This window comes from Vicugna pacos, chromosome 3 (genome assembly GCF_048564905.1).
Source record: "Vicugna pacos chromosome 3, VicPac4, whole genome shotgun sequence".
Classification (NCBI taxonomy): domain Eukaryota; kingdom Metazoa; phylum Chordata; class Mammalia; order Artiodactyla; family Camelidae; genus Vicugna; species Vicugna pacos.
Genome location: NC_132989.1, coordinates 55,576,386 through 55,603,821, shown reverse-complemented (window position 1 = coordinate 55,603,821; position 27,436 = coordinate 55,576,386). Strand labels below are relative to the sequence as shown.

The window sequence follows — 27,436 nt, the reverse complement described above, 5'->3', positions numbered from 1 at the left end:
ATTTTCTTAATGCGGTGTATCACATTGATTGATTTTGGATGTTGAACTATCGTTGCATCCCTGCAATAAATACTAATTGATCATGGAGTATGATCCTTTTAATGTATCATTGAATTAGGTTTGCTAATATTTTGTTGAGGAGTTTTGCATCTGTGTTCATCAGGGATATTGGTCTGTAATCTTCTTTCTTGTAGTGTCCTTGTCTGCCTTGTATCTGGGTAATGCTAGCCTTGTAAAATATGTTTCTCTTCTCTTTTTCAGAAGAGTTTGAGAAGGATTGGTAGTTCTTTAAATGTCTGGTAAAATTCATTAGTGAAGCCACTTGGTCCTGGACTTTTCTTTGTTGGGAGGTTTTCTATTATTGATTCAGTCTCTTGAATAGTAATTGCTTTGTTCAGATGTTCTATTTCTTCATAATTCAGTCTTGTTAATTTGTATGTTTCTAGGAATTTATGCATTTCTTCTAGGTTGTCCAACTTGTTGACATATAATTGTTCATAATGGTCTCTTACGAGCCTTTTGTATTTCTGTGGTACCACTTTTAATAGTTCCTCTTTCTATTTCTGATTTTACTTATTGCATCTTCTTTTCTTCCCCTCAGTAAGTCTAGCTAAAGAGTTGCCTATTTTGTTCATCTTAAAAAACAAAAACAAAAACAAAAACAAAACTTAAGTATCACATGACTTTTGTTATGTTGGGTTTGCATTTCCATTTTTTCCAAGATTTAAAAAAAATCTCTCCTTTGATTTCCTCTTTGACTCACTGATTATTCAGTAGCATGTTGTTTAATCTCCACATATTGGTGAATTTTCTAGTTTTCTTCTTGTGATTGATTCCTAGTTTCATACCAACATGGTCAGAAAAGATGCTTCATATGATTTCAATCATTTAAATTTATTAAAACTTGTTTATTAAGGCTTAACTAAATTAATTTAAAAAATAAATTAAATTTATTAAGGCCTAACATATGATCTATCCTAGTAGAGTTTCATGTGTACTTGAGAAGAATATGTTTTCTGCTATTGTTGGATGGAATGTTCTGTAGATGTATGTTAGAACTATCTGGTCTAACATATAGTTTAAATCTAATGTTTCCTTATTGATTTTCTGTCTGGATGAATTCTCCAATGTTGAAGTGGGGTATGGAAGTACCCTACTCTTATTGTATTGCTGTCTGTTTCTCCTTTCTGATCTGTTAATATTTGTTTTATATATTTAAGTGCCCATATGTTGGGTGCATAAATGTATACAGACTTTTTTCTTTTGATGAATTGATTCCTTTATCATTACATAATGGCCTTTTTGTGTCTTATTACTGTTTTTGGCTTAAAGTGTATTTTGTTGATATAAGTATAGCTACCCTGCTTTCTTTTGCCTTCCATTTGCATAAAATATATTTTTTTCAATTCTTCCACTTTAAAGTGGGAAGCTGAATTGAGTCCCTTGGAGACAGCAAGCCTTGTGTTTTTATCCATTCAGCCATTATATGTTTTTTTTTATTGGATAATTTAGTCCATTTACATTTAAAGTAACTATTTATAGATATGAATTTACTACTTACTATTCCCACTTTGTTCATTGTTTCCTGTTTGTTTTGTAATTCCTTCATCTCTTTCTTTCTCTCTTGTTCTCTTCCTTTGTGATTTGATGATTTTTGTAGTGGTATACTTTGATTCCTTTTTCTTTATCTTTTATATATTTACTATAGGTTTTTGCTTTGTGGTTACCATGAGGCGTACATAAAAAAACTTATATTAATAGCAGTCTATTTTGAGCTAACAACAACTTAATTTCAAGTGCACTCCAAAACTCAACATTTTACCCCCTCATTTTATGTTTTTGATGTCATAATTTACATCTTTGTTAGGATATCCACTAACAATTTATTGTAGTTATAGCTATTTTTAATACTTTTGTCATTTCATCTTTATACCAAAATTTTATTACCACAACCATTACAATATTAGAATATTCTGAATTTAACTGTATATTTACCTTTACCAGTGAGTTTTATACTTTCATGTTTTCCTTTTACTAGTTAGCATCTCTCTAATACAGTTTTGGATTTTATGTTTGTATTTTCATTTTGATAGTATTCTAAAAATAATTTATATTAGAATATTTTGGATCCCCTGGAAACCTATTTTATAACAGTGAACTGTAGGGACCTTTCAGTGCTGAAGTTTGCATTCATGTTTGTGATTAATTCACACCAACTGAAGGCCAAATGATATTAGTCCCCTCACTGTAGAAACAGAGGTTTTGCAACAGTTTAAACAGAGTTGTGTTCTTCAACCTTTGTTTCCAAATACGTATGCACACACTACTCCTTTGTGATAAGCTGTCACATTACACTGACTTTCTTAGGTTTCAGTGGCAGTCCTCAGGGGCCCCTGGAAAGGCACAGTGATGATGTAGAGTAAGCAGAACTCTACCCTTCCCCTCCTACATCCCTTGAGCCCTCTTCAACAAAGCAGCTTTCGTTTTCTATTTTGTATATCAGTCTTTGAAACAAGCCTGTTGACCAATGGTTTCATTATTCCAAAACAAGTTTTTTAAACCACTGGTCTGGACCATTGCAGTTCCAGGTGAGAATTTAAAATATTATAAGAATTTGTAATAAAAACATTATTGGCTAAAATTTGACTATAGCCTTATTTTCAGAAGCAAAATATGGGGAACTGTCTTAACCTCAGAACTATAAGCACGGGTAAGTTTCTACTTAAAGCAAAACAGAAGACATTTCAGTTACATGAAGCATTGGAGTGGAGTACTTCATGTCTCTCATGTTACAGAGAATCTCATAGAAAACTCTAGGGCCCCTCAGTTAATCAGAGGCAGAGCCAAGACCCAAGGTTCCTGACTCCTGTTCTAGCACTTTTTGCATCATTCTGCCTCTTCCTCACATCCTTTTCTCTCAAAATTATCTCACTTAAAATTTGTAGGACAAAATTTTAAAAATATTATATATATATATATATATATATATATATGTGTGTGTGTGTGTGTGTGTGTGTGTGTGTGTATAATTTTTTTTTTTGGCAGAGGGAGGTAATTTAGGTTTACTTATTTTTAAATTTTTTTGATAGAGGTACTGGGGATTTAATCCAGGACCTTGTGCATGCTAGGCATACACTCTACCACTGAGCTATACCTTCCCCCCTCTAGGGGAATATATGTTGTTTCTCGAGTGTTTTAAGGCACGAAATCAAAAGTGTCCTTTGAACCAGAGAGGACATATTTATAAATCTGTTAATTTCTCTTTTAATGGTCATAGTTTGTTCTTTTCTACCCTCTCTTCTTTTTGCTGCAGTAAATGCCTTGAGTGTAAGTAAGGCTTTTTAAAAATTTTATGTTTATTTGTGAGATCCTTTGGGGTTAAGATACAGGCATGGTTACGAAAGGAAGCACTATAATTTTGCTGCCTCTGGGCCTGACTCTTACCTGCCAACTTCTTAATATTTTGGATGCTCTAATCTGAAATGCACTGATGTTTTTATTTGGTATGTAGATTCCTCTTTACCCTACTCCTTGTGGCTGTTGTCTTTGGTCCATTTGTCTAGAAAACTTAATATAAATCCAGTGGGTGCTTCAAGCTTGCTCATAAAATTCACATTTTGGAGGTTTGCTATGACTGGGACATCTTTTTCTTCTATTTGCAAGATTGGTTGCTAACCAGGTTGGCTATAAAACTGTAGTTTTACTTCTGTTTGTTCTTTTAGTCTACAAAACTCTGTAAGTTCTTTTTATGTTCATAATCTTCAAATTTAAGCTTAGTTATTTTTCTATTGGAGACTTTCATTAGTCTCTTTATTTACTTTAGTTTTAATTAATTGCCTTCCTCTATTCTTCTCTTCTTTCCTCTCCCCCTTCCTTCAAAATACATTCATTGACACTACTTTGTGTCAAACAGTGTACCATTATAACTACAGCCAAATGCTTAATAGTTAGATTGAGTTGCTTCAGATGCCATCTTTCTTCTGTGTTGCTGAATGACGTTTTGACTGTGTTGTGTATAGAAGAGATGGAGCCATTTTCAAATATTCTGCTAGCTTTTCTCTTTTCTGGCTTTTTCTAGATTTACCCAGTTGGGTTTGTGTTTATTTTTATACCCTGTGACTCCTACTGACTGGACTTCAGATTTCAGATATCACTCATGATTGTTGATGTCACCTGAGTTGAATTTGTTATTTTTGATTTTCTTGTATATGATTTTGTACTTACATACCCTGGACTTCATTTTATTTTCAGAAATGCTGTTTCTCTGAATTGTCACAGCTAATTTGAACCCTTTTCCAATTTCTAGGAAGTTAACAATTGTATTCCCCATGGAGGCAAATATAGACTTACTGGGCTCATTTCTCTCATGTAGGTCACTGATAAAAATAAACAACTTGGTGCTTTTTCTCTTGTTGCAGAAAGTAGGTTACTGTGGGCCCATGGAGAATATCTTCTCATATTACTGTGTTACAGTGTTGCTTCCAGACAGTGATCATGTGAGTTGTTGGTATAGTTCTGGCATTCATTTTTTCCTGAACGTTCCTCAGTGAAATTTAACATATGACAGTCATACTTGAAGTTTTATTTTATGTTAATTTACTTTAATTTAATTTAGACTATTTGTATATGAGGAGTAACAGATTAAATCTAAAGCTCCATCCACTTTTTTGTTGTAACTGATGTTAACAGCCAGCTGTGTAGTCTTCCAAAAATATTTAAATATAAAGGAACATTCAGGTTTTTAAAATACTTTCACATCATACATACTATTCTGTAGTTTTCTTTTACCACTTAAAATTACGTTATATAATTAGCATCTCTCAGGTTAATAGATATTCATTATATTCTTTTTATAGCTGCATAATATCCTACAAGGTGGGTATACTATAATGTATAACCATTACCCTATTAATGGACATTAAGGTTTCTAATTTTTCACCACTAAAAATACTGTGTAACAGCATTACAGTGTAACAATGATAACTGTTACGCATGTATCTTTTCGTTTTGGTGCTTTTATTGCTGTGGGATAGATTCCCCAAAGTACAATTGGTAAATCAAGTTGTATATGTGTTTCTTATTGCAATAGACATTGCCACATTACTTTGCAAAATGTTGTAGCATTTCATGCTTCCATCAGCAATGTAGAAGAGTGTCCATTTTTCTGAACACCAGATATTTTTACTCTTTTAAACGTAGGCCAAAAACTGATGGTTAAGAAACAGTATCATGTTTTATTTCCTATTTCGCTTTGTCCACTGATAAGGTCAATGTCTTTTTTTGGTTTGTTTGTTTAAGTTTTATGGCCATTCGGATTTTCTCTTCTGTGAGTATCCTGTGCATAGCCTTTGCCCATTCTTATTTTGAGTTGTTTGTTTTCTTCTTTTCGATTTGTAGTTCTTTATATTTTAGAACTAGTAATCTTGTATTTGTAACTTTTTAAAAATAAACTTTTAATTTTAGAACCGTTTCAGATTTCAGAACAATTATGAAGATAGTCCAGAGAGTTGCTGTATTACCCTCACCCTCCCTGCCCCTAGTTTCCCCTATTATTAACATCTTAACATTACTTTGGCACGTTTGGTGTAATTAATAAACACATATAATACATTGTTATTAACTAAAGCTCATACTTTATTCAAGTATCTTTAGTCATTTTCCCTAATGTCCTTTTTCTGTTCTAGGATATCTTCCAGGATATCCATGACATTTAATCATCATGTGTCTTTAGACTCCTCTTTACTGTGAAAGTTTGTCAGAATTTCCTAGCTTTTGATAATCTTGTCACTTTTAAGAAGTGCTGTTCAGGTGTGTGTAGCCTGCCCCTCAGTTGGGATTTGCCCGTTTTTCTCATGAATAGACTGGAGTTGTGGATAGTTGGGAGGAGGAGCACAGAGGTAGAGTGACACTGATGTTGCATCACATCCAGAGTACATTCCACCAACATGAGTTATCATCGGAGGTGATCACCTTAATCACCTGGCTGAGGTTGTGTTTGTTGTGTTTCTTCATCATCAAGTTACTCTTCTCTGGCCACCTCCCTTTCTGTACTAACTGCACTCCAGAAAGAAGTAACTACATGCAGCCCAAACACGTAAGGAATGGGGAGTCATGCTGCATGTCTTCTGAGGGTGCAGTATGTAAGGTATTTATAATTCTTTTGCAAGATGTATTTCCCCCACTTATTTATTTATTCACACTCCATCGTTTTTTGTTTGTTTGTGTTTTTAGCAAGAGCACTTCCTTACTGGTTCTACAAGATGCTCCAGACTCATCTTGTATATTTCCTGTCCCCATCCTAGAATCAGCCACTTTTCCAAGGGACCTTGGTACCTTTTACCAGACAACGATATTAGAAAAATCACATCTGGCCCATGTAAGCTGTTGCTATGGATTCAGCTGACAGGACAAGGAAATGTATGTGTTCATCTCTGTATAAATGAATACATTCTCTATATGTAACTATCTGTATCTATATTATATTAACATAAGTTCATAATGACATCTCCAACTCTAATCCATTACCACGGGGATCATTCTAGTCTCCTTCTGGTTTTTATTTGTAACCTCCAACTCCAGCAGTGAGAAACCTGGCTCCTCGCAATGACCATTCATTTTCTTAATGGTACCATTGTGTATAGTGGGATCAGAATTGTTAACCTATACTTATCCCCGGGGGGAAGACAACTTTTATAAGCAAGAGTTCAGATTTTTTTTTGTCTTTAGTCTTATAGATACTACTCATTTCCATTTTTTAAGTCAGCACCTTCTGCCTCTGTTCCTTTTGTGAGGCTGTTTCAGACATTTGTAATATAGTTAGGATGTTTTATCACATTCTGCATTCCTTCCTGAGATTACCTGACCTCCTAAATCATGTTTTTAAAATTTGTATACATTAAGGTTCACTCCTTGTGATATGCAAGGCTATGGATTTTGGCAAATTCGTAGTGTCATTTATCCACATTACAATGACATGCAGAATAGTTTCAATGCCCTGGTGCCTCACTTACTCAACTCTTTTTCTCCCTCCATAACCACTGATCTTTTTACTGTTTCACTGGTTTTGCATTTTCTGGAATGTGTTACAATTGGAATCAGAGTATGTAGCCTTTTCATACTGATTTTTTACTTAGCAATATATATTTAAGATTAACACATGTCTTTTCATAGTTGTCTAGATTATATCTTTTAAAATCACTGAATACATTTCCAATATATCATATTTTACTGATCCATTCACTTATTGGGAAATTCTTGGTTGCTTCCAGTTTTTGACAATTATGAATACAACTGTTACATTCATGTGCAGGTTTTTGTGTGGATATAAGTTTTCAGTTAGGTAAATAGCTAGGAGAGTTGTGCTGTACACCAGAAATTGACACAACATTATAAACTGACTATACTTCAATAAAAATATTTTTTTAAAAATACCTAGGAAAGCAATTATTGGATCATACGATAAAACTAGGTTTAGCCTTGTAAGAAGTTGCCAAAGTGTTTTCTAGAGTAGCTGTAATCACCAGCAAGAATGAGAGTTCCTGTTCCTTTGTATCCTAATCAGCAATTCGTATTTCCAGTCGGGGGATTTTTTTTTTTAATGTATACAGCAGATTTATTTATAACTGTCCAAACATGGGAAGCACCTGAGATGTCAGTATGTAAAAAGATCCTATGTAGGGTACATCCAGGCAATGGAATGTTATTCAGCGAAAAAAGAAATGAGCTACAGAGCTGTGAGGAGACAAGCAGGGAAACGTAAATGCTTATTAGTAACTGAAAAAAGCTATCTGAAAATGTTGCACACTTTATTATTCCAACGATACATTCTAGAGAAGACAAAATTATGGACACAGTAATAAGGATCAGTGGGTTGCCAAGCGTTAAGGTGGAGAGCGGGCAGCACGCAGGTGTTTCTCATCGCGGAACTCTCGGAGCCGAGGTAGGAAAGCCTGAGATCCTGCGAGATCTGGCTTCCTCTAGGAAGCGTGGTGAAGGCAGCAGGGCTCCGGGTCTTGATTCCGCCATTTTTCGAGCTGCCGCGGATTGCTTAGCGCGGTTGTTTTTGTTTGTTTCGTTTTTTTTTTTTTTTTTTTTTGGGCATTTTAACCGTTCTAGTAGGTATGTGGAAGTATCTCATTTCTGTTTTAATTTGCAATTCCCTAATGACAAATGATATTGAGCGTCTTTTCATTTATTTGCTATCTTTGGTAAGACGTCTGGTCACATCTTTTGCCCATATTTTAGTTGGGCTGTTTGTTTTCCTATTGTTGGTTTTTAAGTGTTCTTTGTATATTTGGGACGTAAGTCCTTTATTAGTTATGTATTTTGCAAATATTTTCTCCCAGTCTGTAGCTTGTCTTTTCATTCTCAACTATCTTTGCAGAGCAGAGATTCAAATTTTAATAAAGTCCACCTTATCCGTTTCTTCCTTTATGAGTTGTACTTTTAGTGTCAGGAATAAAATTCATCCTTAAACACAGATATTTTCCTATGTCTTCTAGAAGTTTTATAGTTTTGAAATTTACATTTAGGTCTGTGATCTATTTTAAGTTAACTATTGTGAAAGCCGTAAGGCCGGCAACTCAGGTGTTTTTAATTTTTTTTTTTTTAACGTATGAACAGCTAGCTGTTACTGCATCGTTTGTTGGAAAGAATATCCTTTTAAAATTAAATTGTCTTTGCTCATTTATCAGAGATTTGATGGTTATATTTGTTATTTGTGTGGATGTATTTCTTCACTCTCTGTTCTGTCCATTGTCTATTATTTTGCCAGTACCACACTATCTTGATTACTGTAGCTTTGTATTAAAGCTTGAGATTGGGTAGTTTGGGTCCCAAATAACTTTGTTCTTTTTATTTAGTATTGTGTTGGCAATTCTAGGTCTTTTGCTTTTTCTTACGTACTTTTTTATCAGTTATTTATGTATATATAAATCTATTCTTTTTTTAGATTATTTTCGATTATAGGTTATTACAAGATATTGAATATAATTCTCTGTTCTATACAGTAGGCCTTTGTTGGTTATCTGCTATATATATATATATATATATATCCCAAACTCCTAATTTCTCTCTCCTCCTCCTTCCCCTTCGGTAACTGTAAATTTTCTGTCTGTGAGATTACTTCTGTTTTGTAAATAAGTTCATTTGTATCATTTTTTTTTTAGATTCTACATATAAGTGATATTATATGATATTTGTCTTTCTCTGACTTACTTCACTTAGTATGATAATCTCTAAGTCCATCGGAATCAGTTTTTCAATATCTGTGAAATAGCTTGCTTGGTGTTAGGAATTGCATTAAAGTCATAGACAAGTTGGGAAGAATTGACATCTTAACAATACTGGGTGTTTCAATATATGAACAGAGTATTTCTCCATTTACTTAGATTTAAAAAAAATTTCCTTCATCAGAGTTTTGTAGTTTTCCATGTATAGATTTTTTACATTTACATGACTTTTATTTTATATTTTGGTGCTATTATAAAATATATTGTTTTTTAAATCTCAAATTCCACCTGTCCACTACTGCTTCATAGGAAAGAAATGGATTTTTTGTGTATTAACCTGATAATCCTGTGACCTTGCCATGCTCGCTGATTAGTTCCAGGAGCTTTTTGTTGTTGCTGCTGTTGATTCCTTTGGACTTTCTACATAGTCAAATCATGTTACCTGCAAATACACAGCTTTTTTTTTTATTGTTACTAAATTTCTATTTATGACAAAATCTTAAAGTCTGAAAATTATGTGTTCATCAATGGTAATTTCTGTTTTAATAGATGACTTCAAACAAGATTAAAGTGAATTAAATTATCCTTGCTTTCAGGGTTTTAAGTTATTTACAATATCTTTTATTTATTTTTCATATTTTTACAACCTTAAAATTGTATAAAACATGCATATTTTAGTTAAGATCACATCAAAAGCATTGTCTATATTTCAACATATGTTGTAATTTTTATCTTTAATTATGAAAAAATAAGCTTATTAAAGCCGAGGTAGAAAACAAAGCAAACAAAACTGCCCATAATCCTTCAATTTTACAACTACTGTAACCACTTGGTATTATTACTTCTAACAGAATTTCTGGTCTTCTCTCGTGTATGTGCAAATACACACAGTTTTTATTTCCAAACATTTTTGTTTGTTTTTGATGGTCTCTTTTTTTTTTTCTTACTGCACTAGGAGTAGTGAGAGGAGGCATCCTTGCTGCGGATCTAAGGGAGAAATCAACCAGCTTCTTCTCAGTAAGTATAATGGTTGTAGGTCTTTTATAGATGTTCTTTATTAATTTGAGGAAGTTCCTTTCTATCCCTTGTTTGCTGTTTGCCACAGATTTTGCAAATATTATCTCCATTCTATAATTTGTCTTTATATTTTGCTCTGTCTTTTGTCATATATACATTTTACACTTGTTTCCTGAGATTGTGGTATGTAAGCTCTCAGATAAACTTTGGGCTTCTTTGTATCACTTCCATTCTTTCTTATTTCTTCCTCTATTGTCTAAAACTTCTTAGTGGTTAAGCATGTCTGCTTAGGAATCAGATTTTTCTGGGTTCAACTGCTAGATTTCCACTTATAAGTTGTTTGGGCTTAGGAATCAGATTTTTTTTCTGGGTTCAATTCCTAGATTTTCTCTAACCAGTTGTTTGATCTTTGAAAAATTCTTTTACCTCTCCAAGCCTTAATTCCTCCTCCGAAAAAGTTGGTGTATTATCCTTTCTCAAGGATCTTTGTTATATTTATAACTGCTCAGTAAGTGATTGCTGTTCTCTTTATCTTTTATGGAGAAAGTTACCATGTTTTTCATTCTGGAAAACATTAAGATTATATTATCCACCTGTGTGACATTTCTAGGGAACAAAAGTGACCAGAATGTAGTTTCATCTGTGCAACTGTTTTCTGTGAGCAGAGAAAGTTTTTGGTCAAATTGTAGGTCCAGCTATGTTTTATCACTGTTATAAATAAGTGATCTTCTAATTATTAGCCTTCACTTGGACAATAGAAGTGGTGTTAAATTTTTGAAGAGCAACTTGATGGAGACAAATCTTCAGATGTGTATAAACAAATAGACATGTAGAAAATGTGGCTGTAACCTGGGGATTTGATTGCTTACATGCTTTACAGCAATTTTAAGTCAATGCAAAGAATGTTATTAATGAGTTACTAATATACAAAAAAAAAACCCTTAGTATACTAGTATTTCATTGCTGACATTCAAATGGAATTTGTAGTACCTGCATACACAGTTGGGTGGAGGGTGGGGGTGGAAGGAGAGGAAGTTGGTGACTTCTGTCTTTCAGTGTCACAGTACTTATTTTGTATTCCTCACAAATTTCATCACAAATAAGGAATGACTTGGCTAGAAGAAGCTAAGGTTCTGCTGGGAAGAGGATTTAACTGGGACGTGCTCGTGGAATTTCTGAATTTGAAGAAGTATGATTGTTGAAAGCATACCAAGTGTTTGGAAAGTAACATTTGCCAACCATGTAAAACCAGCATGAGTCCTGGGCTAGAAATTGAGCTATTTGGGTGTTAGGAGCCCATTATTTCCCTTGCTTTAAATTTCTTAACCTTGCTTGATTTCTCCAGATATTAAAACAATAATCATACTTTCCATTATTTAGCTCACAGAATGTTATAAGAACAGAACAGAAATAAGATTCTTCATTTGTTTTCCATTACTTATAGGCTGAAATCCAAATTCCTTAGCAATATCATAGTGGATGAAAACACAGGTTTTGGAGTCAGACAGATGTTGTGAGCCCAGATTCTGACTGCCATACACAGTCATGCTCTTGGACAGTTTACTTAACATTTCTAAGCTTCAGTTTCCTCATCTATAAAATAGAGATAATAATAATCTTTTTCTCATGGTTGGTGTGAGAATTAAATTGGTGGTGATGTACGCACAAGGCAAGCACAGGGTTTGGTGCTCTTGATGTGTTCAGTAAGTGGTAGCTACTGGAATTCACATCATGATGTATAAGGCCTTTGCTAGTTGGTCTTCCCAACCTCATCTACCATCATTGACCCCCAACATTCACGCCTTGTTTATGCTGAGTACACTTCTCTATTACACACACCCCAATTATATCCTGATTTTTCTCTACCATTAGACAGTGTTTCTTTGGTGTCAGAAATGTTAACCTATTCATAGCTGGATCCTAGTTAGTTAACACAAGACTGTAGCCAGTTTACTCAAGAGAATTGTGTAGAATTAAGCTAATATAGGGATAATCATAAATATATAAGAATTGGTCAGATAAATGTATATTCAGTGCATTCATGATAAAGTGAATGAAAATCTCTGTGTATATAAGGCATCTTAAACCAGTGGTCAATGGGCCAAACTAAGTATATAGGCCTGTTTTATTTGGTTTCTTGATGTTAAAACAAATAAGAGAAATTGACAACTAAAGTTTGAATTTCTGGCTACTCTTGAGAAGGTTGGAGATCTAGCAACTGAACCTCCATTACTGCATAAAAATGGTTGGGATTCTCCAGTTAGATCCACTCTCCACACAAATGATAAGCAGCATAGACATTCTTACAATAGGGACTCTTTGTGCGGCCACCAGCAGAAAGCTCAGATTTCAGAAAGGTGATTTGATCAATGCAGAATTGGGAAGAGTAGTGCTCTTTACTCATTTCCATGTCACTAAGGCATAATTGATTTTTACCTGAAGAAGCAGCAGGAACTACCCACACCACATTCCAGTTCACCTAACCAAATATTCTTTAAAATGTTTGATCTTGGTAAAGCCCATATTTCTATTGCTAAGTACAGTTTTGCTATTGAAAATCCTATGCAAAATTGCAATCGTTGATTTTGTTCTGTATGCTTCTGAGAAGCCCTACAGTTTGTGAAGATGAGTTTGAGTTATTTATGGAGATGGTGGCTTGTGTTAGATGAGCCCTGTTCTCCTAAAGCCCTATGACAGAGGCAGGTGGTGTTGGCCATATGGTGACAGGGTCCAGAGGTCCATGTGCACTCGTGCTAGGAGGCTGAGTACAAAGAGTGTTTGACATGGACATCAGGCCAGTTTGCAAGCTGAATATTTTGGGGGGTATACATTCAAATTTTGACCATTTGAGCAATTAAATTAAATGTTTGCAATCTCTTGTGGCTACAAGTACATCTCATAAATTCCCATGCTTAGGGGAATATCCACAATGAACAAAGGGGATTGATTTTGCAATAATCTAGTTAATTTGGTCAGTGAGAGCACCCCAATTGGCTATATCTTATTCTGTTTTGAAACTTGAATTGCACACTTTTTTTGTTTACACTGACTAAATTGAGCATAAAATTGCCAGATCACTTTACTCTAGGTTTTATAGATATAACATAAAACCCAGATTAAGCAGAGATAATATTTCTGTCTGAGCAGAGCGTGGGAATTTGAGGTTCTTATCAGACTTTGAAACCTGTGACTGCTGAATTATACTAGGTTGGCACTTCCAGCTCTTACTTGTCATTGAATTTATTTTCTTCTGAAGCCCAAAGCAGGCTTTCAAGTGTATATTCTTCAATACATCGATGTGGAAAGAGATGTGGTAGAGTTGCAGCTGGGAAAATATTTAAAAATTTAATCAAGAAAATTTTGTATTATTCAGCTCAAGTACAGGAACAAACATGACTTGTGTGAGATTTGGCAACCTCTCATTCCTCTTTCAAAATGAAGCACGTCCAGAACACCTTCCTGAGGCACGTACTAATTGGCTCTTACTGTGTTATTACCTAATCTTATCCATTCAGGTATCCAAAAGAAGACCCGTTTACAAGTGACTGTATGATTCAGTGGATTAAGTACAAACCCTGAAGTTAATACTCTGATGCTGCTGACTTCCTTGCGAGACTCTTGGGAATATGGGTCAACATGACAATATCTGAGTTTCAATAAGGAACGTGATGATTTTCTTTCCCCATCTCCAACATAAAGATATGATGATGACTTAAAGATAAATTACTGTAAAAGCAAATAATATAATTCAATGAATATGATAAGAAATAATCGGATGGGTACCTAGACAATATGTATGAGAGGACGTAATAACAGAGTGACTCAATTTTCATCCCCACATGACTCAACCATATGCATGATCTTTCTTATATAAGCAATAACTCTGCGCAAACACTCTTTACTTCTTGTCTGACCTATGAAATGGGCTAGATGGATTAACTTAAGCTCCACTGTGTTGGAGATATTGTCTCACGGGTATGTACTTTTAACATCTGGCTAAAATCTTCTATGAGAAACCTCTAAGCAATCTCCCCAATCGAATCCTTGACCCAGTTGAATTTGCTCTCTTGTTGGTGATACCACTTAACTTTTCTCACAGAAGCTGTGACCAGAATTACATCTTTCAGTTTCACTGAAGGCCTGTTCCTAAAGAGAGTGCCTTGAGTGTGGGACACGACTTCTTCATCCTTGTATCCGCTTGTGTAGGGGAGAATGCCTGGTCCCCAGCTGCCTACTCAATGCATGATTATTGAAGGGATGAATCTATCCATCCGCAGTACTGCTTTGGTAACCACTTACTCTAACAAGGTTAAGTTACTTCAATTCAGTAAACCTCAGACTTTTCTATATGTGAAATGAAAATTTGAACTGGCTAGTAAAACAAGTTTCCTTACAGCTCCAAAATTTGACTCTATGATTTTATGTATTGTAAAACTAGGCAAATACACATAACCAAAAGTGTTTGTAGGGCCCTGATATGAATGATGTGGTGAAACAGATTCTGATGTTAACTTGTTGAAGTATTATTGTTTAATTTTTACCTATTGGTAGATTTATTATACTCATTTGTATTTCAGAAAGTATTACAAAATAAGTAGGTGATCAACCACTTAGGGAGCTGCTTATTTATATACATATACCTAAAAGAATGGCCTCTGAAAGATTATAGTAAAAAAAAAAGAACAATGACTTAAATGTTATACTTACAGAAAATAAAATAGTGAAAAGAAATTAAAACAATAAAACATAATTAGGTGTCTTAATGGCCAGCAAACATTATCTGTGACTGTTAGCATATAACTTTTGTCCTAAGTAAAAATTTGTCCCTTTTAGTGGAAATCTTAATGTTTGAAAGTTTTATCATCAAGAGTTTTTGTATATTAAAAGTTCTGGGTAGAGAGAGGTTTCTGTACATATGGAAGTGACTTTCTCTTAAATCCAGGTGACCCCTCTTATAAATTATGACATGACTACCGATTACCTTTTCTTAAAAATGTGAAGGACTAGCCAGGAAGGCGTGTGAGATCTTCCATTTCTTCAAGTCCTTTTAAGGTGCTGAAAGTCTTGTTTCTTCTCTGCCCAGGCCTGACTTGCCTTGGGGAGCTCAAAGCTGCAGGGCCTGTTCAGCTGCTGCTCTCTACGTGTGCTGACCAAGGTTTATATCCCAGATGCTTATGTATTAGAACTCTAGTTGAGAAAACACCTTTGAAAAATTCAGTGGCCTCTTCCAGGACGGATTTTTATTTGAAATCTTGCTTACTACTCCTTCCTGTTCATTTTAGTCTCTTTTTCTTCTTCCTTCACCATGACTTTCTATTCATTCATATGTCCAGTGTCATACTGAACACTTCCTATATACCAAACACTTTGTTGGATTCTGAGGATAGAGTGTTAAAGATATACTCCTCACCATCTAACAGCTTATTGCCCAGTATCATTTTGGGGGTGTTAAATGTTTGCAAGATGAATCCTTTGCTATTTATAACTACTGGGCGTGTACTTACACTTTGAATGTTTAGCTTTTGATTCTCAGCTTTAAATAATTGATTTCTAAATTTTGTTAAGTATCCATGAAAGTCAGTCAGCCAAAGCTGTCTTTAGCCATCAGTTAATAGATATGACCACTTAATTTTAGTTTTCTTTCATTTTGCAAATGTCTCTTTTTCAATAAGAAATACAAAACTAGGATAATACTTTTGCAGCTTTAAGGTTTTTGATAACCAGGTTCTATTCTTGTTTGGCTACTACATTTGAGGGTGAATGTGGAAAGAAAATTTGTATTTAGGTTACAAAGTCTGACTCCTTCCTTAAACTTTATTGAAATCCTCTGATGAGACTATAAATTTCCTGCTTCCAGTTTTTTTTCTTTCTCCTTAACAGTTACAGATATAGGAGATAAAAGACTTAGATCTCAACTTGAAACCTATGGGATAGTCAGTAGAGGAATTACTGCAAGCTTTCAGAGTTGAGGATGGAAAAGCTACTTAAGATTATTATTGTAGGGAAGCTGAAGGAGAGGAGAGGGAAATATTAGGAAAAGGGTGTTATTAGGAACCATAGGAATCTGTTTGAGCCAAAGACAATAAAAGAGAATGTTTTGATTCTTTTTTTAAAAAAAATTATTTAAAAAGCTTTTATTGAAGTGTAGTTGATTTACATTGTTGTTTTCAGGTGTACAGCAAAGTGACTCAGTTACACATACACATACATACATTTTTTTCTTTCTTTTCAGATTCTTTTCCATTATATGTTATTGCAAGAAATTGAATGTAGTTCCCTGTGCTATACAGTGGTCCTTGTTGTTTATCTATGTTATATATAGTAACATGTGTCTGTTAATCCCCAGCCCCTAATTTATCCCTCCACACCCTTTCCCCTTTGGTAATCATAGTTTATTTTCTATGTCATGAGTCTGTTTTTGGTTTGTAAATAGAATTTGTATCATTTTTTTTTATTTTTTAGATTCCACATGTAAGTGATAGCTTATGATATTTGTCTTTCTCTTTCAGACTTAAGTTCACTCAGTATGATAATCTCTAGGTCCATCCATGTTGCTGCAAATGGCATTATTTCAGAGAATGTTTTGATTCTTTTTTGCTTCTTAACTTTTGTCTTCCCCTAAACTTGGTGGCTTAACACAACAACCCTTTTATTGTATCTCCTGATTCTCTGGGCTGACTGGGTTCAGCTGAGTGCTTCTACTTCACATGAAGTCATCTGGGGCTGCAGCTACTTTGGATCTCAACTGGGCCAGAGCACCCAAGATGGCATACTTAGATAGTCGTGATGCTGGCTACCAGCTCAGCTCAGACTGTCGACGGGGGCCTTAATTCTCCATGAGGCCTCCTGAACTTCTCCTTGCTTAGGCTTGTGTGTAGCATAGTAGGTGGGTTTCAAGAAGCAGGACATGGAGGGTGCCAGCCCTCTTAAAGGCTAGACCTGAAATTGGCATAGCTTCACGTTCCCTATATTCTATTGGTCAAAGCAGTCATAAGCCCAACTTACATTCAAGGGGGTGAACAAATCGACTTCACTTCTCAGTAGGGGAAGTGACAAAGACATTGCAGTTAACTTTAATCGACTATAGTTAGTCTATGTGTAACAACCAATGTTTGGAAAAAACAGAGGGGCATAAAAAAGACAAGGAATTTCAGCGTTAGGTATCTCCTGAATGCATGTAATGTAAATGGAAATTAGCTGCTCATAATCACATTCAGTTGGGTTTAAGAAAAGTTACCTTAGACCATTTGTTCTTAAACTTGAGTGTTTTGAATTTCTACGAGGGCATGTTAAAACACAGATTGCTGGACCCCACCACCAAAGTTTCTGATTAAGCAGCCTGGGGTGAGGTCTGGGAATATGCATTTCTATCAAACTCCCAGGTAATGCTGATGCTACTGGTCTTAGGAACCAGACTTTGAGAACCACTATCTCAGACTGCAGGACCAGAAAAATTGAGAAAATTTTTTAAAAACCTAAAAAGAAGGAAATATGTTCTTTATTCTTCCTGGTATTTTAAAAAAACCAGTAGTATAAATTTAAGTTTCAGGCTGCCATGAACAACCATAGGGCCTTTATGTTCGGCATGGTAATTAATCCTAGTACTGCATCATCGACCCCTGAAATCTCATAAGCTTAACACGACAAAGGCTTATTCTTACTTATGTAAAGTCCAAAGTGAGTCAGTAGCTTTCCTCTGTATGGCACTATAGCATCTGAAACATGTAGCCCTCAGTTTTGCTAAGGCAGAGGAAGAGGGAAGAGAGATGAACAAGGAACACTGGCTCTTTTTTAATTTAAAAGAATTTTTATACTGAAGTATAGTCAGTTTACACTGTTGTGTTAATTTCTGGTATACAGCATTGTGTTTCAGTTACACATATACCTATATTTCTTTTCATATTCTTTTTCATTATTGGTTATTACAAGATATTTACTATAGTTCCCTGTGCTATACAGTAGAACCTTGTTGTGTATCTATTTTGTATATAATAGTATCAGCAAATCCCCCAAATCCCAATTTATCCCTCCAACCCACCACCCCTCTCCCCATTGCTAACCAAAAGTTTGTTTTCTATGTCTGAGTTTGTTTCTTTTTGTATAAGTCAATTTGTGCACTTTGGCTCTTAACTGCCTCAGCCTGGAAGTGACACAGGTTACCTTCTCTCAGAGTCCATTGGTCAGAACTAGTCACATGACCTCAATTATTCAGACATTATTGTTACTACTATAAAATATTTATTCTCTTCTCTGAGTAATTTATGATTTTATTCCTAATCTCCTGTATGGTATTAAACAGAGTGCTTAATGACATAACTATCTCAAAAGAAAAGTTGGGGCAAGGTGTAGGGTGTAGCTCAAGCACTAGAACACATGCACGAGATCCTGGGTTCAGTCCCAAGTACCTCCTCTAAAAATAAATAAATAAATAAACCTAATTACCTTCCCTCCCCCCCCAAAAAGAAAAATTAACAAAAGAAAAATCTGTTGTAAGAAGTCTTTTTCCCCATTACAGATAACTTGGTAAATCCCTGTTATAAGGCCAGTTTAGTTGTTCTCTTAAAGACTGATGAGCACCATCTTTTTCTTGGGTTTCTTGGCTGATTTTGCCAAGCACATAATTCTGTAGGTTAATTGTTGAAGTGATTACTTACACTGCTGGAGCATTGGTAACAGAGCATTATCAGGACTTTCAAACCATCTTGTGGGCATTTTTGAAAACAAAGAAGTAGAATTGATTTTTATCCCATCTATACAAATACCGCTGTTAGCCAAGTGATAGATAATATGGCACACAATATTGTCAGTGAGAAACAAAGCACAGTTTGGTTTAATTTCTTAATCAGCTTCCTTCTTACTGTTGTTGCCTACCTTTGTCTGGAAATATTTTCTTTTGGTGCCTCCACATAAATTGATACTGGTGAGCAGGACTCCAGCCACATAGGGACTTTTTGGTCATGGGAAAGCTGTCCTTTTTTTCCTCTGCTAATAGAAAGACTTTATCTGCCAGGTAAAACCTTAGAAACATGTGACACACCCAGTCTCAGTGGCTTTGAGGCAAATTTCCGTTTCAGTTTTGTCTCTTAAATTCTGCAGGCTTAATTAACGCCTCTGAAATGTTCAAACAGTATGATGATGAGATGTTTTCTGTGGAAACGTGGTTGACTGCTAGCAGTCACCTGTCTTTGTTTGGTAGAGTAAAATACTGTATGTCGTGGTTATTAGAAAGCATCCAAGTTATGTGCTTTGATGCCTTAGTTATAAGCTCTCAGTTTATACTTAGAATCTTTATAGGGTTTTTTACCCACAATTATTTAGTAGCTACCAGACAGACAGCTTCTTTAAATTAATAAGTGACAGATCAGCATAAATGATGAAGAAACTGAGACAATTTCATGACTAGCCCAAAGCATCCTGTTGACTCAGGGGCAGATTAAGGATTAAACTTTAGTTTATATGCTCAGGCTAAAACACCTTGTGTAACTCTGAAGTTAAATTTCTGGAGGCAGGGGCACTGTCTTATTTTAATATTTACGGGAACAACAGGATGCTGAGCAACTGTAAAAATTGAAGACTGTCTAAATCAAGTTATGTGATCCATCTCAGAAGCGTGGCTGTATTCATCTACCTGGATGGGTAGAGAAAGGCTTGAATATACACAGAAGGCTGTCTGATGTAGAAAGAGCAAAACACTACAGTTGGTCAAAACATGTTCCAGTGAGAGCTGTGACCTTGATCATGTCACTTAACTTCCCAAGAACCTCAGTGTCTTCATTTGTAAAAGGGAGCCCTCAGGGTTGATGTTTCCTAAGGTCTATTTTGATTGCAGATTTTTGAAACTTTTATTTGTGTTAGAAGTCTCCTCCTTAGGTGAATCTCAATCCAAATCTGAAATTCTCATTCTTTTAAAGATTTATTTTTAAGGGCAATTGCTAAGAGAGACAATTTCCTTGGCTCTGCCTTGGCCTCCGGAATCCTCTCTCTGTCATTAGTTCTGCACAGAAGGGAACTGGGGAATGAGGCTGAGTGTGCAGAGCAATCACCAACTTGTGAGGCCAGGCTCTCTCCACAGCCCCGCTTTCCATTTTTCCCACAGTTGAGGTTGAACTCTAAACCTCCTACTCCTCCTCACAGCACCGTACTGAAGAATAGAAGAAATCTTTGCATGGGGCGAGCATTTGCTAGGTTGTTTTGGGAGCAGCTCTTGTATCCAGCCTTACCCCCATGCATTTGGTTGGTTTGCCATGGAATGAATCTGGGAGAATTTTCATTTTCAGCTTTTCTCCTCTCCTGCCCTTGTGCTAAGTGAAAAGACAGAATGTGGCATCAGACTTCTTGAAATACAATGGTGCCTCCCTGTTTCTCCATCTGCCCCTGTGGAAGGGAGCTTGATGGATTCATCAAGGGCAAAGCATGGGAGTTGTGTTACCAAGTCCAAACTCGTTCTGCTTGCCACCTAACAGGCCAATAAATTGGGAAACAAGGTGTTGGGGCAAGGAATAACGACTTTTTCCAGAAAGTCAGCAGACTATGGTGATGGCAGACTAATGTCCTAGAGAACCATCTTCCCCAAGTCAGAATTCAGGCTCCTTTTATAATAAAAAGGGGATGGGGTTTGTTGGTTGTTGCAGACTTCTTGGTGTCCTCATACTTTGTTCTTGCAGCTGTCCATGTAGGTCAGGTCATGATGTTCTTGTAAACCTCCAACAAGACAAATGCTATCCTCTGTTATGCAACTTTTTATCTTTATATGAATATGGAAAGTGTTATATCCTTAAAGATCAGAGCTTGAGAATGGGCTATCCTATATATTTCAGGCTATAGGCAAAAGCCTTTTACAAAAGGGACAGAACCAGCAAGACTAAACACAGGAAACAGAGCATGGGGTTAGAGCTAAAGGAACATCTATAATATGGAGTCAGATTTGTTCTTCCCTATTACAGTTGGAGTCCCTTTGAAGAGTATTCACTGTAGAGGTCCAAGCTTATTTCTGAATATCACTGAACCAGAGAGGCCAGTTTCACATCCTGCAAAAAAGCTCTGAGAGAATGTGTCAGCAGAACTGGCATTGCATGTCTAGACAAAGAATTGATATTAGCATCATCAGCCAGCATCCAATCTGTTAACTCTTGTGTAAGCATTTGCTGTCTGCCTCAGGCATTTTTTGGCTTAAAATGAAAACTGTAGCTCTAAGATTTAGACTTCGGTCTTTCAGGAGGTCCTTTCAAGGGAAGGAATCATAAGTTACCTTATTTCAGGATAAGCCATTTTATTGATTAATACAAAAGTCTCCTCCTCATTTTTCCCCTTCTCCAGTTAAACAGTGACTGTGTCATCATCTTCATTGTAGTATACATTCATTATTTTAAGAAATATTTATTAAGCAACTTCTTGAAATCTATGCAGGGCCTTCTGCTAGGCTCTGCTGAAGTATGGGTGAATAAAACAACTAAGGTCCCTTCCTGCCCCTGAAGTTTATAGCCTAATGGGGAGACTGACCACAAACAAGAGTAACAGGATATTTGTTTTAGTTTCGGCTGAGGCACCAAAGAACAAAGCAGGAGGTGTCAGGTTCCTTGGTGTTCTAAATTGAGGTGCTAGACTACCTCTGCAGGATTTGCAGAGAGGGTACCTTGGAACTGGTTCTGCCAGCCTGACCCATCATCCACCTCCAGGGCATTGGTGGGAAGACTTAGTGTTCTTGGAGTTTCATGTGCTGGTGCATAGAGTTCCTTTGAGGAGAGTTGTCACTGTGTTGGATGGTTCTCCTTACCCCAGGGTATGGAGGGGCTGTGTGTCCCCGCACTCAAACCTCATTGCTGGGAGGCTTCTAGGGAGCCACTCAGAGACAGCAGTGTCCTGTGTTGCCTGGGGTTTGGGAACCTGGAGAGTAACATCTGTGGCATCTCAAGGCAGAGGCCAGAGTTGGAGAGGGTGGGACATGGTGGCGAGAGTTGCAATAGAAAAGAGGTGGCTGCACTGGGAATGCCAGCACTTTTGGAATTGACTGTGCAAGAATTGCCTCCAAAGAAAGAACAGACTGGGTCATCTTGAAGGCAACTTGACAAAGAGAATTGTATGGAGGGATGAGGTTGTTGCTGAATGCAGTTTCGTGTGCCGGATGCACCATGAGGCCAAACAAACTGGAACGCTGGAGTTTGGAGCAGAGAAAGGTTTATTGCAGGGCTAAGCAAGGTGGAGGATGGGATGACTCATGCCAAAGAAAACCCTAAACTCCCCGAAGGGTTTCAATAAAGCATATTTAAAGGCCAGGTGAGGGAAGGGTGTCCAGCTTGTGCATAGTTCTCTGGTTGATGTTGGGGTAACAGGATGGTCAACACTGTCAACCCCTAGGCACTAGAAGATTGCTCTCATCAAGTCATTATTTTCTTCCCTTTGGTGGTGATTTTTAGCATCTGAAAAACTCAGAAAATATACATGAGATACTATTATCTGGGTACCTGGGAGAGGAGCTACAGCAGAGGATATGGGGGAGGGATCTGGCCCTGGAAGTCCCCGCAGGGTCCTGCTGGGTTACAAGGTGACTCTGGAAAAAAAGGTAGACCTCTGGAATGGGGCCGCTGAGTGGGAATGAGAGAGAACTTCTTAAGGGACCAAGCAGAAAGGGCCTTGTCCAGTAAAGCAGCTGTGGGTAAGACATCTACCCTGATGGGGCTCTCTGAAACCCCATAAAGAACTGGCTTGGGAAGCTCGGTTGTCTGCCAAGTGCAGAGGCACCAACCCCAGATTACAGCCATATCTGACAAGTTAGATCTCTATCCCTGTTCTTCTCCATCCCCTGCCCCAACCTCGATGGGCCTGAATCCACAGCTGGCAGGACGGGAGGAGATGGAGTGAGGAAAAAGCTGTCACGTTTGCCCCCTTGTACAGTCTTCCAAGCCTGAGGCAGATGTGAGCTGGCAGAGAGGGGAAATTGCAGGTTAACTTAGGTTTGGAGTTTTGATATTAAAATCACTTGAGAAAAGGGACTATTTGTGACTGGGATAGCTATGAGGCCAGTGAGAAATTTTCATCTACTGACAGGGAAGGACATATGAAAGGAGCAGATTTGAAGGAGCAAAGTAGGAGAGGATAGATCACTTTCAGTTTGCCCCATTCTGATCCTGGTTCCTTTAATAACCGGATTTTGTTAGTGGAGGAATAAAATGCAGAATTACAAAACTGTGTTCTTAAAGGATAGTGGGGAGGGGTGGTAGTAGTGGGGAGCCTTTTTAGGGAGCTCAGTGAGGATGACCTCTCAGGAAACGGTAAGGAATGAATGAGAAGAAGCCAGCTGTGCCATTTGGTGAAAGTTGAGGGGAGGAGGTGCCTGCAGGGTCCACGCAGAGGGAACAACATTTGTAAAGTTTTTGTGGAGCCCTTTGATCAGCAACCAAGGGTATTTCCATTCTTTGTGCAGGGCACTAGGTTAAATACCAGGACGGTAAAGAGCATAGATGCCTCCCTCACTGAGGTTTGAGGCTTAATTGATCAACATTGAAACAACAGCAACACCCCCAAAAACCTAATTTGATCAAAGGTAAAACCTAAAGGCTGTAAAGAGCTAAGAAGCTTCTGCCCTCTGCCCTCAGGCTCCTGATGGCCCCAGACCTTCTTTTCTGAGAATTGCCATGACCAGCAGCCTTGCCTGGCATACTCACGACCTTTTATGGAGTGTCAGGGCAGCTGGGGAAAGAAGCACAGTGCTCCCTGACAGTCTCAGGAGGGACGGAAAACCTCTGAACTTGTTCTAGGGTTCTGTTAATGTCTAAGTCTTCGGAAAGACTACTTGCTATAAGCGTGCCATCCGAAATAACAGAGGTAAGATGTCAACAACTCTGTTGGTTGGGGCAGATAGAACTGCTCACACTGACACGATGATTGGAAAAATGGCTTGCCTCCACTGGCATAAGTTTGTTCACTCAGGAAATAAAAAGAGCAAAGATGAAATGGTGGTCTTGCCAAGGCCAGGGGAGAGTCTCTGCAGGAATGTAGACTCATCCATTTTAAGCTCAGATCCCAGGCAGACAATGACCTCAGTGAGTGCCTGTGCAGGTGGCACTTCCCCAGCCTCTCTGGGGTTCCAGCTGGCACTCAGTCTCCACTGGCAGATGGAGCATCTCAGGGCAGGGAGCGAGGCACCATGGCCCGTGGGGGCTCTTGGGAGGAAGGGCGGACAGACCCTGCTTTTAAGGAGCCCTCTGGTTGGGAGATTGAACCGCCTTTGCCCACACATTTGACGGGTACATGTGCAGAGCCAACTCAAAGAGCTGAAAAAAGAGGTGAAATATGCTTCCCGTGAATAACGAGAAAAGACAGCATAATCTAAGGTACCAGTTTTCTGTCTCAAGCTTTTAACTTTGTCTCTTCGCTTTCCCGATAACACATGGTCTGCAGAGAAACTAGCAAGTGTAGACAGTGTAAGAAATCAGTTACGTTCATTTTTAAATATTAGTTTGTAAGGAGGAAAGAGTTTGTGCTTTGTTTTTCCTCCTTTCCCTTTGGTGGGGAGAAGAAATTTGTCCCATTAGAACCTGTGCCCCTTAGAAAGGAGCCAGTCTCCAAACAGGCTGCCTAGTACACAGAAAATTCTCAGTAAATGTATTTAAAAATCAAAGTTGAGGAATTTAGGGATCTATAAGAATTTCAACTTCTTGAAATTGAATTATAGTGCTTTGTAACTAGTCTGTCTTGCCAGTATTGTATGTGAATATTAGACCCTAAGGCATGCTCTCTGATACTCTTTAATTTATGAATACAATGTGTTTCAAAAGTCAGTTTTCAAATTGACATTGTGGTCCTCAGGTGTATTCTGTCCTTGGCAACATGCCATGGTAGAAAGAGCGTGAGCATTTGAGTCAAGCAAATGTGCGTTTAAACACCAGCCTTACAAACCTGTAGATCTGGCATCTAGGACTCTGCTCTGGATTCCTACTTTGAAGGGTCTTCCCTGACCCTGTGACAACTGCAGCCCTCCTAAAGGAGAGAGAAGTCTGAGGGACCAAAAACATGTGCCCATCTGAGCCTTCAGACCCTGTACTCTCAGGTCTCGAATTCCCTGCCCAGGCAACTGTGAACACACTTACGGACTACTGGGGCAGTCTGGCTGGGCCGTCCACCCTTTGCAGGATGGGGTGGTGGGTGTTGGGTGGGAGAAAAGGAGGACAGGGCAGTGGCTGGGGAACTTCCGTTTGTCCTTTCATATTGGGTCCTGAAAGTGTCAGAGACGGGTCGCTCACATCTGACTCTGGGTCACCCTGCTTGCAAGTGACCTGACCTTTCTGAAGCTCACTTTCTTTTTCCAAAAATGTGTATAAGAATTCCTAGCTTACAGATCTTAAGGATCCAATTGGATTATTATATAAACATAACTGTATGGGACATAGTAAATGATAAATTCTTATCACAGCTACCAATCATGGCTAGAATTTCAGGCTAAACTGAAAATGTCTGCTAAAGCCACCAGACACCTGAAATGCACACTAGTTATATTATTAGCACTGATAGTATTTTAGGTATTTGGTCTTTTATCTAAAACCTTTGGGGCCAGATGTTTTCAGAATTCAGCATATTTTGGATTTTAGAAATATGGTCATAAACCATATATTGCATTGCACCTGGAATATTTGAGGCAGGGCCATGTTATCAAATACATTAATATTTTTATAGCAAAACCTGTTGAATGAGTACAGGTGACAAGACTATACATAGCCTTATGTCAGTTCAGGTCATTTAAAAAAATAGCTTTAAAAATTTTAGAACAGGTTCATATTTATAGGCAGATTGCAAAGATAGTACAGAGTTCCCATATGTCTGGTACCCAGTTTTTTATATGGTTAGCGTCTTACCTTAGTAGGGTACGTTTGTCACAATTAATGAACCAATATTGAACCAACATTATTATGAGCTAAAATCTGTACTTTATTTAAATTTCCTTAATTTTTACCTAATTTCCTTTTCTGTTCCATCCAGGACACTCCTTTACATTTAGTTTTTAGGACTGCATAAGCTCTTGTTGGCTGTGACAGTTTCTCAGACTTGTTTTTGATTACCTTGACAGTTTAAGTACTGGTCGGATATTTTGTAGAACACCTTTCAGTTGGGATTTGTCTGATGATTTTCTCATGATTAGACTGAGGTTATGGATTTTGGAGAGGAAGTTCACAGCAGTGCCATTCTCATCACATCTGACAGGTACATACCATCCATGTGACCTCTCTGTTGATGTTGATCATTGATCAAAGACTTGATCACCTGGCTGTGGTAGTACTTGTAAGGTTTCCCCACTGTAAAGTTACTCTTTTTTTCTCCCCTTTTCATTTTGCACTTGTTGGAAGTAAGTCACTCTGTACAACCTGTACTTAAAGAGAGGAATTATGCTCCCCTCCTAGAGGGTGGAGTATCTGTAACTTGTTTGGAATTCGTCTGCATAGGAGATTGGTCTCCCTTTTCCCATAAATCAGATTTTGCTGCCACATGGGTTAAGAAATCTTTTTTTTTCTTTTAAAATTTTGGTATTGTAGATAAAGGATTATGGACCAGAACCAGCATTATATCTAAATTTAAAAAATCTTACAATGTCCTCTGGTGACAAAAGAGACTGAATTGGTAGTTTCTTATAGGAAGACAGAACAAAAGGGACTAGTAGGAAGAGATCATGATGGCCAGTTTCTGAGAGCTGTGGACGGTCCCCGCCCATCACACCTGGCTTGACTGTTCGTTTCTATATTTGGTGGTTTCCATATCTTGATAGCAAATTCATCCTGACGGGAAATTCTGGGAAATACGGTGATGACCAAGTTAAGAGTGAAAGTTTAAAAAAAAAAAAAAGAGACAATTTTTCCCTTTTCTGCATTTGTCAGACCTTTTTAAACACACATTTCATAGGCACTCTTGAATTGGGATTATTCAGGACTAGGAGAGGTGTGTGTAGAAGGAAACGTATGTGATTCTTGCCCTCAGCATGTAGTCACTGGGGGACACACTCTACCCTCCTCCATTCGCACCTCCCTCTGAGATGCCCCATACCTGCCCCCGGGCAGCTCTGTGTACCACACAGTCCATCTCAGTCCTCTTTCTCCTCAACTCTTTTCACCCATTCCCCCTTTCAACTGGGTGAGACCCTCTTAAAATTTTTATTGTTCAATTCTCGCTCCTTCGTGGTCTCTATATGGCTTCTGAAACTTGCT

The 27,436-nt window shown here is 37.4% G+C and overlaps 1 long non-coding RNA gene across 3 annotated transcripts in view; it reads left to right on the top strand.

Moving 5' to 3' along the window:
* The window catches only part of LOC140695623 (uncharacterized), a 151,507-nt gene that overhangs the window by 28,664 nt on the left and 95,407 nt on the right, over nucleotides 1-27,436 (top strand). For 2 of the 3 annotated variants that reach the window (XR_012071316.1, XR_012071318.1), the window contains exons 1-2: nucleotides 8,045-8,118; nucleotides 10,186-10,247. This is a non-coding gene — a long non-coding RNA (uncharacterized lncRNA). Of the gene's footprint in view, nucleotides 1-8,044; nucleotides 8,119-10,185; nucleotides 10,248-27,436 lie in introns of those variants that run through there. The other variant, XR_012071317.1, reaches the window with a different exon arrangement.